The sequence below is a fragment of the Halichoerus grypus genome, chromosome 14 (assembly GCF_964656455.1).
Source record: "Halichoerus grypus chromosome 14, mHalGry1.hap1.1, whole genome shotgun sequence".
Lineage (NCBI taxonomy): Eukaryota > Metazoa > Chordata > Mammalia > Carnivora > Phocidae > Halichoerus > Halichoerus grypus.
Window position 1 is genome coordinate 77934263 of NC_135725.1, and position 12208 is coordinate 77946470.

Genomic DNA, 12208 nt, shown 5'->3' on the forward strand with positions numbered 1-12208 from the left:
AATTGAAAGAACAGGGCAGAAAAAGGAGTTAGGAGTTACAAGTTCAAGATCTAAAGACCATTTTCTGTGAGATCTTGGGCAAGTCTCTCCCAACCCCGGACTTCAGTTTCCCCATCTATGCACTGAGATTTTTTGTCTGTCCTGTAAGTTCTATTCCACCTCTGATATCCTAAATTACATCAAGCAAGGTAAAGGAATACAAACATTTTTCCAAATCTGGGTTCTTCTAGCAGGCCCAACATCTCTCTCCTGTCTCTGTAGAAAATAAGCCCCATTTTTTTTTTTTCACACTGTATGTTTTGTCACTGCTTGTTTATAAGCTTGGTCTAGCTGGGTGTCTGAGTCTCGGATTCTTTGCAAAAGAGAAGTTACAGACACCACTGTCTGTTCCCCACCCATGGTGGTGATTGAGGTCAAGAGGGAAGCTAGGAAATTCTGGGAGGAAAATGGAAATGGGGCCACTGTGAGCAGGAGGGAGGAGGAGGGCCAGCGACAAAGCACTGAGCCCCTGGAAGAGAGACCTCATTACTAAAGTATGAGTCACGGTAATAGTCTGAATAAATCCCCATAAAGTCAGGGCTAATGGTGTCCGCTGGAGCCCACATCATGCCATAAACACAGAGCCAAGGCTATACTAATTGTCAGACCCAATCAGAGGGGCTGGGGAGCATGAAATGAAGGATTAGTTCAGGGGGGTGAGCCCCAGCCTCTCTGGGGACCCTTGCTCTGTCTCCTGGCTGGCTAGAGCTCCTGTGTGGGAGAAGCCTGGCTTCTTTCCCCCCCTCTTCTTCCCATTTCCTCTGTTCGTTCCTTTGTTTTCTCTCCCTGCTTCTCCTTTCTCCTTTTCCTTCCCTTATCCAAGCCTGGCAGCAAGTAACCTGGGGTTTGCTGGACCTGATAACTGAGCCCCCTGCCTCATCATCACCTTCAAAACACTTCTACGATTTGATTCTCACAATGACTTTCTGCTAAAAATATTTTTGAGGAAATTAAAGCTCAAAACAGATAAATGATGGGGCAAGGTTACACAGCTACTAAGTAGAAGATTTGGGATTGCATCCCAAATTTGTCTGAAGTCAGGTTTCCCACACAGGATTTGGAATTGGGGTGTGGGTGTCAAGAACACCAACTGTGGCTCACTGACAATGTTACAGGGTCAGAAGCATCCTCCCGAGACTAAGGGACAAGGTGTGGCAGCGAGCTTCTCTGCCCCCTTCCCCTCCCCAGCCCTGACTTACTTAACAAGCACTGAGTGGTCGTCATACGGAGGCACTAACCTTCGTGCTGAGGATACAGAACCGGGTGACTCTCCACACGGAACAGGGGGTGTTAGTCAGTAAACAAGTACGGAAGTACATACACGCTACCATGGACTGGGGTACTGGCGTCAGCGGCAATGGGAATGTATTGGGGAAACACTGGAAGTTGGGACAATTTTGGTTTTCATCAAATCTTAAAGGTCTTTCTCTCTGTGCTTTAGTCTGAACCTGACTTTTGCCCGACTTTCTCAGTATAGGGTATACCATTAACCCACAAAAATCTCCTAAAATTCTCATGCCAAATGCCTCTTCTGAGCCAATTTTGGTTACTCAGAGGCTCCAGGGCCCACTGCTGGAGGGCAGTGGGCTGTAGCTGCCATCCCCCTCTGCCTTGTCATGGAGAATTTCAGCTGCCCTGAGTCTCCCAAATTGAGATTTCTGTTTTGTTTGGTACTGTTTAATTTTCTTCCATTCAGCTCTGTCCTCTTTGTCTGCCTAGAGCCGGGCTGTGTCATAGGCTCAGTTGCCTGTGAAATGGGCAGTAGCATCAGGGGACCTTACCATCTGGCAGAAGCTGTCAGCTTTTAATCTCAAGAACTTTCCAATGCCTAGTGCTCTTGTTGGATGTTAGGGGAGGATAATTATCCATGCCCCCATGTTTGGTATAGAAGATGGCCCGAGACAGTGAAGGAAGTACATGACGGCCGCCTCTGTAACTTTAGTCATATTTTATTCCATGTCTCAAATGCCTGTTATCTTCATGTGCAAACTTCTCCCCTCCTTCCAAGCCCGTAACAAAAGACATCTTCTCCATGGAGACAGACTTCTTTAATAACAGTGATCTACTAATCTTCTGAGGTCTCCTAGCAAAATCTGCCAGAGCTATACAGGCCTGATTCACATTCCCGCTTCCACCATATAACAGCCATACACCTTAAACCTTAAGTATTTGTCATAGTGATATCTGCCATCCCACAGTCTCTTTGGCAGTATGGCTTTGCCATTTTCCCATTGCAAACTAATTTCTAAATTAGTCTAATTTCTATAATTAATCCACACTTGCCTTATAGAGACTAAGAATAAGGCAGAAGGGACATTGCACGACTTCGATGCTAAGTCAGTGGAACCCAGCTGCCACCAGAGGTCTCAGCCACATGGAGAGGCCACATGTAAGTGTCTCTGGAAGACAGTCCCAGCTGCACCCAACCACGGCTCACCCCAGCTCAGGCTCCAGGCCTGTAAGTCAAGAAATCTCTTGGTGATTCCAGCCTCTAGCCATTTGAGTCTCCTCCATGGCCTGGATACCTTATAGCAGAGGCAAGGTGTCCCTGTTGTACCCTGTCCCGATGTCTGGCCCACAGAGTCTGGTGAACAGAATAAAACGCTTTGATGCCACTGTGACTGGCATGGTCTGTTAGGCAGCAACAGAAAACTGGAACAGTGTTTCCGTTTGTAAATCAGGGAGATGGGGCGAGATTGCCAATTGTAGAGTGCAGTCGAAAACACAAATGAAATCATATACAAGCAGTACTGTCAATGCTGCCATTTAGAGCGCATTTAATAGATATAATCCCCCCACCTCCTTTTAACTATAGCATTTTCAAATGTCCATGTATCTTATTAGAATGTTTCAACAGGGGCTGAATCATATTCAAATTGTAAGCCCCATATTACCTATTATGTATGTATCATGTGTTTAAAATTTTTAATAAAAAATATTCCTTGAATAAACAGATGAATAAGGAAAAAGGAAGAACGCTGGATCGGGAGTTAGAAGCGTTAGTTACCAGCTCTGCGATCTTGGTTAACCCCCCTCCCTCTGGGGATTATTTTCCTTACGTGTAAAATGAAAATGCTGTGGTAGCTGAGCAACACCTGGCAACTTGCCTCAAGCTCCTTTAAGGAACTGCTGTGGGGAAGAAGAGATTTCCCTGACTCCCAAGTGGTATAGTCAGGACCCTGGATGGAATACATAGGTGTGAGATAATGAATAACTATGTAAGGGGTCAGAAATGCTCGAAGGTTGAAGATGTCATGTGGGCCAGTGAATGTCTTGCCGCTAGAGGTGTTAGTGTGGAAACAGAATGTTTTCTTAGGGCTCCGCTTGGAGGAAGGGAAGCACGGGATTGGGTGGATTCTATCCCCTCTATTCCTATCCCTAATGCCACTGGATGACTTCTTCCAGCTCCAAAGGTGCCTGCATGTGCAAATGTTCTTTTGACTTTTTTGGTCTTTTCTGTAATTCCTAGGTCAGTGGATCTGGACTGGTGTGGATGGGGATCTGGCTGGTAGAGCAGCCTAGAGTCTGGGTCACCTGGGGATAGTCTGGCTTGTTTATTTCAGTGATTCAGGGGAAGGGAGTAGGAGTGGAGAAGTCGGGGGAGGACTATTGATCGGGGACTGAATGTTAAGTGCACTTCCTAAGATGATTACAGGCCATGATTAATGGTCTGTAGGAGCTCACCAGGGGAGCCCTAAGTGTGGAGTACTGGAAAAACCTCTGGGAAGTGTGGGTTCAGACACTGATCTAGGGGGGCCACGGAGGCCAGAAATTAGGTTTGCTATTCTTCATAGGTGCATCTACATTAATCTGAGGAGAATGGGTTATGCTGCATTAAAAGCCAATTTCCAATGGTTTTAGAATTAACACCACTAAAGTTTAATTCTCACTTATATGAAGTCCATGCCTCTTGTGAGGACCGTAGCTCAGCAATCCAGGCAGCTCTGTTTTTTGTGACTCTCTTTTCTCAACATGAAGCTTCAACAGGGGGGGAGAAGGGATCAAGAGTTTTCGACAGGGGAAGGGGATGCTGAAGGAACCTGAATCAGCAGTTAAATGCTTTATGTCCCCAAACAACAGCTCATTGGTAAGGATTAGTCACATGGCCCCTCCTAACTATAAAAAACCCCCAGGAATGGTGGTCCTTCTATATATCCAGAAGGAGAGGAAGACCACATCTGTGTGATCACTAATAGTTTCTAATAAAGGAGGAGAGAGAATGAGAAAGGAGAGGACACCTGAAAAGTGTCTGAGGGACTGGGACCAAAGAAAAGTAAGTAATCTCACTGAATTTCAGTTTCCTCAAAGAAAATGATCACACCCACCACACGAAGGATATCGTGAAGATGAAATGAGAAAATGCACAGAATCTCTAATCCTCTGTTAATGACAAGACATTTAAAGAAATGGAATATTGTTTTTATAATTGGTGGTTGTATTACTATGAAGCCATAAAGTGCCCGATTTTATGGGGGTATAAAAGACTATCTGATAGAACTTTCTCTGCAGTACAAGAATTTTCAGGACAGTAGAAAATCCTAAACACGACTATCAGAATCAGCTGGGAAGCTACAAACAAGCACAGTCTGATTCAGAAGGACTGAGGCAGGTATTTGCCCCTGTCCCTATTTTGGGGGTCTGAAAGCTTTTACATGAGCCTGAAAGAATGCACCTGATAAGAAATTGGCAGGATGGCTGGACATTTTCAAAACGCAGAGGCCAATTGCAATAAATCTGATGCTACTTTTCGGAAACCGCATGCTAAAAATAGTCATGCTTTTCCTGGATGTGGCGTTATTTTGATGTTGGTCTTTGTGACCTATCTGTTTTTGCATCTCTGCTATATTCCAGTCTTTTTTTTTTTTTTTTTAACTTTCTTTCACCATCTATGTCTGCAGCATTCAGAGCTGTATCAGAAACATTCATGCTGTCTTTCACTGACTCTTTAATTCACATATCCCTTTATTTATTCATCTATTTATCCTTTCCTTTCTTTCCACAAAGCCATCCAGTCTTTTAGTTAGAAAACAAACATTTATCAAGCACCTGGTTTTCTCTGGACACTGTGAGGCACCAGACACTCTGAGGAAAAAAATGCATAGTAGGGGTAGAGAAAACAAATACATAATTAGGTAATATAACGTGATGGGAGTACAGGGTTGAGAATCTCAACTAGCCTGAGAATAGGTGGGTGACAGAAGGTTTCTCAGAGGAAACAGCAGTGGACAAATTCTTGAAGAAGATTTAGTTTAAGTGGGAAAGATGAGAAGAACATTCTAGGTACACATGATAAAGAAGCCAAGCCAAGACAGCCTGGCACATCTGCAGACTTGCAGGTATCCTAGGAGGCTCTTGCTGAATGAGTGCCTGATGTTTTGAGGCAACTGACCTAACCCGGTGACCATAAACTATTTCATCTCAACCTCACAGATTTATTGTAAAAATTAAACGTGCTCATTTAAACGAGACCATCAGAGGACCTGACACACAATAGGTACTAGAAAAATATTATTTATTAACTCATTTCTTCACCATTGCATTGTTTGCCTTCTTCATCCAAGAGTGCCTAGCAGAAAGTAGCTGTTCAATGGCTTCCTTAAACTTATTTTTTATATTTTTTAAAAGGTTTTTATTCACCTATTTGAGAGACAGAGCATGGGGGGGGGTGCAGAGGGAGAAGCAGGCTCCCCGCTGAGCAGGGAGCCCAAGGTGAGGCAAGGCGGGGCTTGATCCCAGGACCCCAAGATCATGACCTGAGCCAAAGGCAGATGCTTAACCAACTGAGCCACCCAGGCCTCCCACACCCCACCTTTATTATTTTTTTAAGATTTTAATAGCTTCCTTAAATTTAATTTGACAGCTTGTAACCCAGTCTCAGTTTTAACTTCCTTTTCTTTGGACACTGAGGGGCACAAACAGAGCAGCCTCTTCTCAAATCCTCCTTATGCTTCTCTGCTCGGGGAAGTAGCTCCTGCATCTTCTTGAGTGCAGTCTGTCTCTCCGCCCCTGTGGAAATCTCATCTCATATAAATCCTGTAATTAGAGGCTCCCACCCCCTTCGCTGGAGATGCATCTGTTGCCCTAGATTTGCACCCATTTGATTGTGGAGAGATAATCACAGGCGCTGCTACAGTCTACAGATTGCAGAAAGAAACTGAATAAATTTTTGGTTTCAGGGGTAGGGATCCCCCTCTTACATCACACCCCTACTTCCTGTTTGCTTGCACACTTGAGCTCAAGGCACAGAATCTTGCTTCTTCCTTCGTTGTTCAAAAGCTGTGTTAGTTAGGCAAGCAGTAGAAATGTTGTTTTTTTTTTTTTTCTTTCTTTCTTTTGATTGATGAAGATTGTGAGGCTCAGAGAGAGACAACATTTGACTTCAGTCATGGTTTTATTGCCTCCATGGGGAAAAACAAGAGAAAGTGTAAAAAAAAAAAAAAAAGATTTTTCTTTTAAGATTATCTGCTTTAGATGTGTGTGTGTGTAAACCTGTATATTAATTCAAATTAACTTGAAAAATATTAGGAGCACTTACATATTGTAAGACATCTATGAAACACAATGAAGCATAAGGAAGAAGCTGCAGTCATGCATCATATCAGCTTTCAGAGATATTTTTGGTTGATATATCATGTGTATATGCATCTACATAAAACTTTTACAAAATCAGGATTATAATCCATGCACACATGGTTCTTGTTTCGCTTAACCTGATACCATAAACCTTTCCCCAGGAAATTAAATATTCTTCAAAAACACAATTTGGTGTGACTCCAATAATGTCTGGATGTGTATCACTGGATCATCTCCTGCTATTCTATTTGAGGGGAAAAAAGGAAACACACACTACTGGGTAAAAAAGAAGCTCTGTGGGGTGCCTGGGTGGCTCAGTCCTTAAGCCTCTGCCTTTGGCTCAGGTCATGATCCCAGGGTCCTGGGATCGAGCCCCGCCTCGGGCTCCCTGCTCAGCGAGAAGCCTGCTTCTCCCTCTCCCACTCCCCCTGCTTGTGTTCTCTCTCTCACTATGTCTCTCTCTGTGAAATAAATAAATAAAATCTTAAAAAAAAAAAAAAAAAAAAAGAAGCTCTGTGTTCTACCCCTAATTCTGCAACTTACTGAGCCTGTCCCTCATGTGTCTCCATTTGCCCATCTGTGAAATGGGGATGATGGTGCTCTTTTACCAGTCACCCAGCCTCGTTTGAAGGCTCACATGGAGCCACAGAGATGGGTTTGCCCAGGATTGCAAAGTTGCCTGGTGCCGCCTCGACTATCCTGTTGGTGAAGGTTGCTCCATGGGTCTGTGCACATGCCCCTCGCGGGAATTGGGCTTTTATCTGTTCCGCAGGCAGTGCTTGCATGGGCCGTACAGTTCACAGGAAACAGCTCTGCTCCGACTGTCCTCCTGTATTGTCTGTCTTGATGAAAAATGACCAGTTATTATTTCCTACCTTTGGGTCTGGGAGGCCCAAAAGAAATCAGTAGCCACATAAAATAGCTGCTGTTATTGTAACAGCCTTTTCATTGATGGATTTAAGTGTAAGGTGTTTGGTATCGATTGCTAGCATCTGTCCTGGGGAGGCTGTGCTGTGGGGAAAGCAATGATAATGGCTGGAACAGCACCACCAGGGGCTACTGTGTGCTGAGTGGTTTCCCTAAAGCCTGAAGAGAGAGGATATTTGGGCTACAGAGGTATCTTGCTTTGCAGGATAAGTGTACATCCACAAAAGGTGTTTTCAGAGGTATAACCCTGTAAAGCAAGTGCTGCTTCCTTACTGGATTACTTTCTGATTTCGCAGGATTGAAATTGGCATTCCCAATTTGATATTCAGTTGGCTCTTTATTCTTATCTTTCAATATTTTTGGTCTTCCTTCTCTGCAATCAGCACTTAAATGCAAAAAGTGAAGCAATGTGAAGCACATTTTATATCTTAAGTGAGTCCTGGAATATAGTAAAACATTTAAATATTTATTTCCCCTTCCTTACTTTATTTCTTTTATATTTCCTTCCTTTCCCTTCCATGCTTGAATTTTTCCCTCTACCACACTGTTGACCTTCATAAAACAAAAACAAAGAGTGTCTACCACATGTAAAAAGATGAGATGTTAAGCATTGTAAGAAACCAAAAGTTGATTATGACAGTCTTCGCCATCCGAGAAACCCACTGATGTAGAATGTGTAGGCGTGTATACGTTCTCGTAAACAAGAGTCTTAGTCCAGAGTGGAGGTGAAGGTAGAGTACAGGGGATAGATTTAGAGGACAAACTAAAAGAAGATGACCAGATGTGAAAAGTTGAGCAGAAGGAGGGGTCTGGGATGACTGAGAAGTAAGCCTCAGTCAAAGTTATATTTGACCACTGATGGGAAGAAACAGAGTGGTTTCCATCATAAGAGAAAATCAATTCTGTCACCCAAGTAGAAATGGCTGGTCACACGTTAGAGCTCTGGTGCTTAGAACCTGAACAGAGGTAAGGATTTAGGAGTCATTGGCAGACAAATAAAACTGGAATTGTAGGGGCGCCTGGGTGGCTCAGTTGTTAAGCGTCTGCCTTTGGCTCAGGTCATGGTCCCAGGGTCCTGGGGTCAAGCCCCGCGTCGGGTTCCCTGCTTAGTGGGGAGCCTGCTTCTCCCTCTCCCTCTGCCTGTCTCTCTGCCTATTTGTGCTCTCTCTCTGTCAAATAAATAAATAAAATCTTAAAAAAAAAAACCTGGAATTGTAGAGTAGGTAGGTTCTCCATGGGTGAGAGAGAGAAGGAAGCTTGTCGGGATTGTCAGTTTCGTGTTCTTGCCCCAAACACCACTGCAATCCCCCAGAATAGGCAGACCTGGTTGACTGTGGTCTCAGCCGAGGGAGGGAAGAACAAATTGGTAGGAAGTCAGGGAAGGTAGTGAGTTACTGACAGAGTATTAGAACCTTAATGTGTTACAATTTCAAGAGATCCCAGAACACCATAAGGTGAGTCCCCCTCACCTTAAATTTGGAGGAACTTCAGCCCAGGGAAGCAAAGAGTCTAGTCCAAGCTCTCCGTGTTACTAGGTATATTGTTGATTCACATTCGTCAGGTTTTTGAACCTGAAAGACCCAGCTCTAAACCCTGGATCTGCTACTTACTGATCATCAACATAGCTAACTTCTTTGAAGCTCAGTTTTCTGACCCATAAATTAATACCTTGCCAGATAATTGTGAGCACTATGGTGAAATCAGGTATGTGGTGTGTCTGATATGGTAGTGTTCGGTACACAACCTCCAGTGGTACCCCCAAGCCAGCATTCTCCTTTGGAAAGTCATGGGGACTATTGTAAATCATGTGCCCTCTGTTTAATAGCGTACATCCTCCCTCCCGTGAATCCAGACTGATGGAGATACATTTCGGTTAGGTTGTTTGAGTGTTTGTCTCAAATGCTAATGAAAGCTCACTTTGGCAGAAAAACAAACTCAGGCCAGTGGGGTTCTTGGAATATTAGTCCTATTTGTTAAGAAAAGAATCTATCCATCAACAGGACCTCCTGAGAAGGCATGTCACACAGAGAGCTCCAGAGGCACAGCTGTGACAAGCACTGCCCTCTCATGGGAAGCCTGAGAACCCTAATTCCCTTCTCTGACCTAGAAGATGGCCCAGCGTCTTCTAATACTTATTCCCCCCACCCTGACCTCACCAAGCATTTATTTTTAAAACATGCAGCTCAGAAACAGAGAATAACTTGTTCAGTATCACACAGTAAGTTGGTGGTGAAGACTGCAGAAGAAATCTAACTTTCTAGAACACAGTGAAAGTGATTTTTCCCTGAGTTAGAGGGACTTTGTGTGAAAAGAGCTAACCACCCCAGCTGTTGAGTAAGGTTGACCACCTTCTTGTTAAATTTTCTCAAGACAGTGAGGAACACTTAGTGTGTTTCTCCACTCATTTTACCAATGAATGGGTAAGGGTGTGCAATAGAAATGGAGCCAGGGAAATAAATCAGGATATAGGAATCCAGGAATTCAGAGATTTGGGATATAGACTAAGGCAGGGAGAACTCAATCAGAAATTGAAACTGAGAGAGAAGGAAAAAGGTGAAGAGAAAGATGTTGAAACAAAAATGTGGGGATTAAGACACAGGTGACACAGAAAGACGGTGAGGAAGTAGAGCCACTTAGGTAACGTAAGAGGAAAACGTAATGAAAGTAGGAAGAACCAGCACAGGTGATGCGGAGACAAGGGAAACCAAGAATGAGGAGGAGATTTTCCAGAATAGAGAATGTAGTCAATACCATGTCAGTATGGTGACAGATGGTAACGACTTATTGTGGTGACCATTTCATAATGTATATAAACGCTGAAGCATTATGTTATACACCTGAAACTAATATTGTATGCCAACTACACTTCAATAAAAAATTAAAAAATAAATATGTATTTTTAAAAAAAGAAGGAGAGGCAAGCAACAAGGAAATGTGTGGTTCTTGCAGCTAGCTACCAGCAGCCAGCAGCAGGGGGCATCAGAACTCCACGGATATTATAAGATGATTGACAGAGGACAAGAATATCAGAAGAGATTGAGGAGGGTATGAGAGAGAAATAGGACATAGAGAAAAGCGGTGAGACCCCCTCCCTGTAACTTGAAATTAGGAAGAACGGTGAATGGATCTCCCTCTGGGATCCTGTGGTATGGATAGCTCCCCCGGGCATCCTCCTGTCCCACAGAAACACTGGAAGTGTGGAAGTAGTTGTTTTAAATGATATCAAAGACTTTCACAAAGAGAAGGAGTCCAAGGGACAAGGCCCGTGCTTGGCCACCCGGTGCACACGTTGGCAGAACTTACTCGGTTACACAAGGCGCATCTAACTGGAACAAGCTTACGCTAACATCTTCCCCCATTTTACCTCCCCAGATAAGGAAGCGATGGACAAGTGAGCCTTAGAAAAGAAACAACAACGGATTGATGTTGGAGCACTGTTTTTTTGGTTTTGTCTTTTCCTCCTCATCCTTGCTGAGTAGGTCTCATTCTCCCAGCCTCCTCTAAGCAGCTCCCATTTCATTTGAGGTCTCTCCCTCAATCTCTTACCAGAGAGAAAGGGGGCGGGGGGGAAGCCTCCAGTTTCCGTTTTTGAGGTTTCTGATGGGCTCAGCTTGGCTCAGGTGTCCACCTGCCTTGGGCCAACCACAGTCACCAGGGCAGTGTCATACTCTGATTGGCTCAGCCTGAGTGACACGCCCACTCAGCCTGAGTGACACGCCCACTCCTGTGTAGGGAGGAGATGTGGATGGACGGCACATGGGGGTAAAAGGATCTGCTGGCAGAAGGAAGGGTTAGAATCATGATCCCTGAAGCCACAGCAATTTAGGGCTATGAAGTACATCTTAAGGGAAGTCGACTGTTACTCTGAGCTCTTTCCTCATCTGTCAAATGGCATCAGTTATACCTGCCTTGCCCACCTCCAGGAGTTATGGTGGTCTGCATGGAACTCAGAGCAAATCACACTTCCTACTAACAGGTATGCAGGTGAGCAGCAAGAAACAGACCGAATACAAGAGTCAGGAGACTTGGGTGTTAGTTTTGACTCAGACACAAATACAACCAGCAATAAAAATTTGAGTAAGCTCCTTACCTTGCTGGATTTAAGTATCCTTAACTGTAAAATATATATGTAAATATATAGAGGTTTACTGGGTCAGTATATGTTTCAAGCTTTTTGTGGTCCTTAGACCCCTCTAAGTGTCTGAGAAAAGATAGATGCCTTTACTGTCCCCCTCAATGTCAAGAAATTCATGAATCTTCTACAAGTCTCTCCATAGACCCCCGGATAAAAACTTCTGGATTATATTGCCCTCGGGGTGATATCTGACTATATTCAATGGATTGAAAAGAGGGGCTGCATTCTCAAGGGAAAAGACAATAGTGAATCAAGCAGACACACATCTCTCTTCGGTTTAAATGCTCTTCCCTGAAATATCATGCGTGTTTCTCATTATCTCCTTCCTCTGGACTATTCCTTCTCTACTCTTCCTTCTCCTCCCTCCTTCACATCATCTTTCCTCCATTACAGGTAGTCAGGTGTGGGTGTGATTGAAGTTTCTTTTCCATCTGTGTTCGCGGCAGGAAGTGTTGCTATCAGGGAAATGGATGGGACGTGTATCATCTCTTATCTGCATCTCCAAGAACTTAAATGATTTCTTTCCCCCGACCA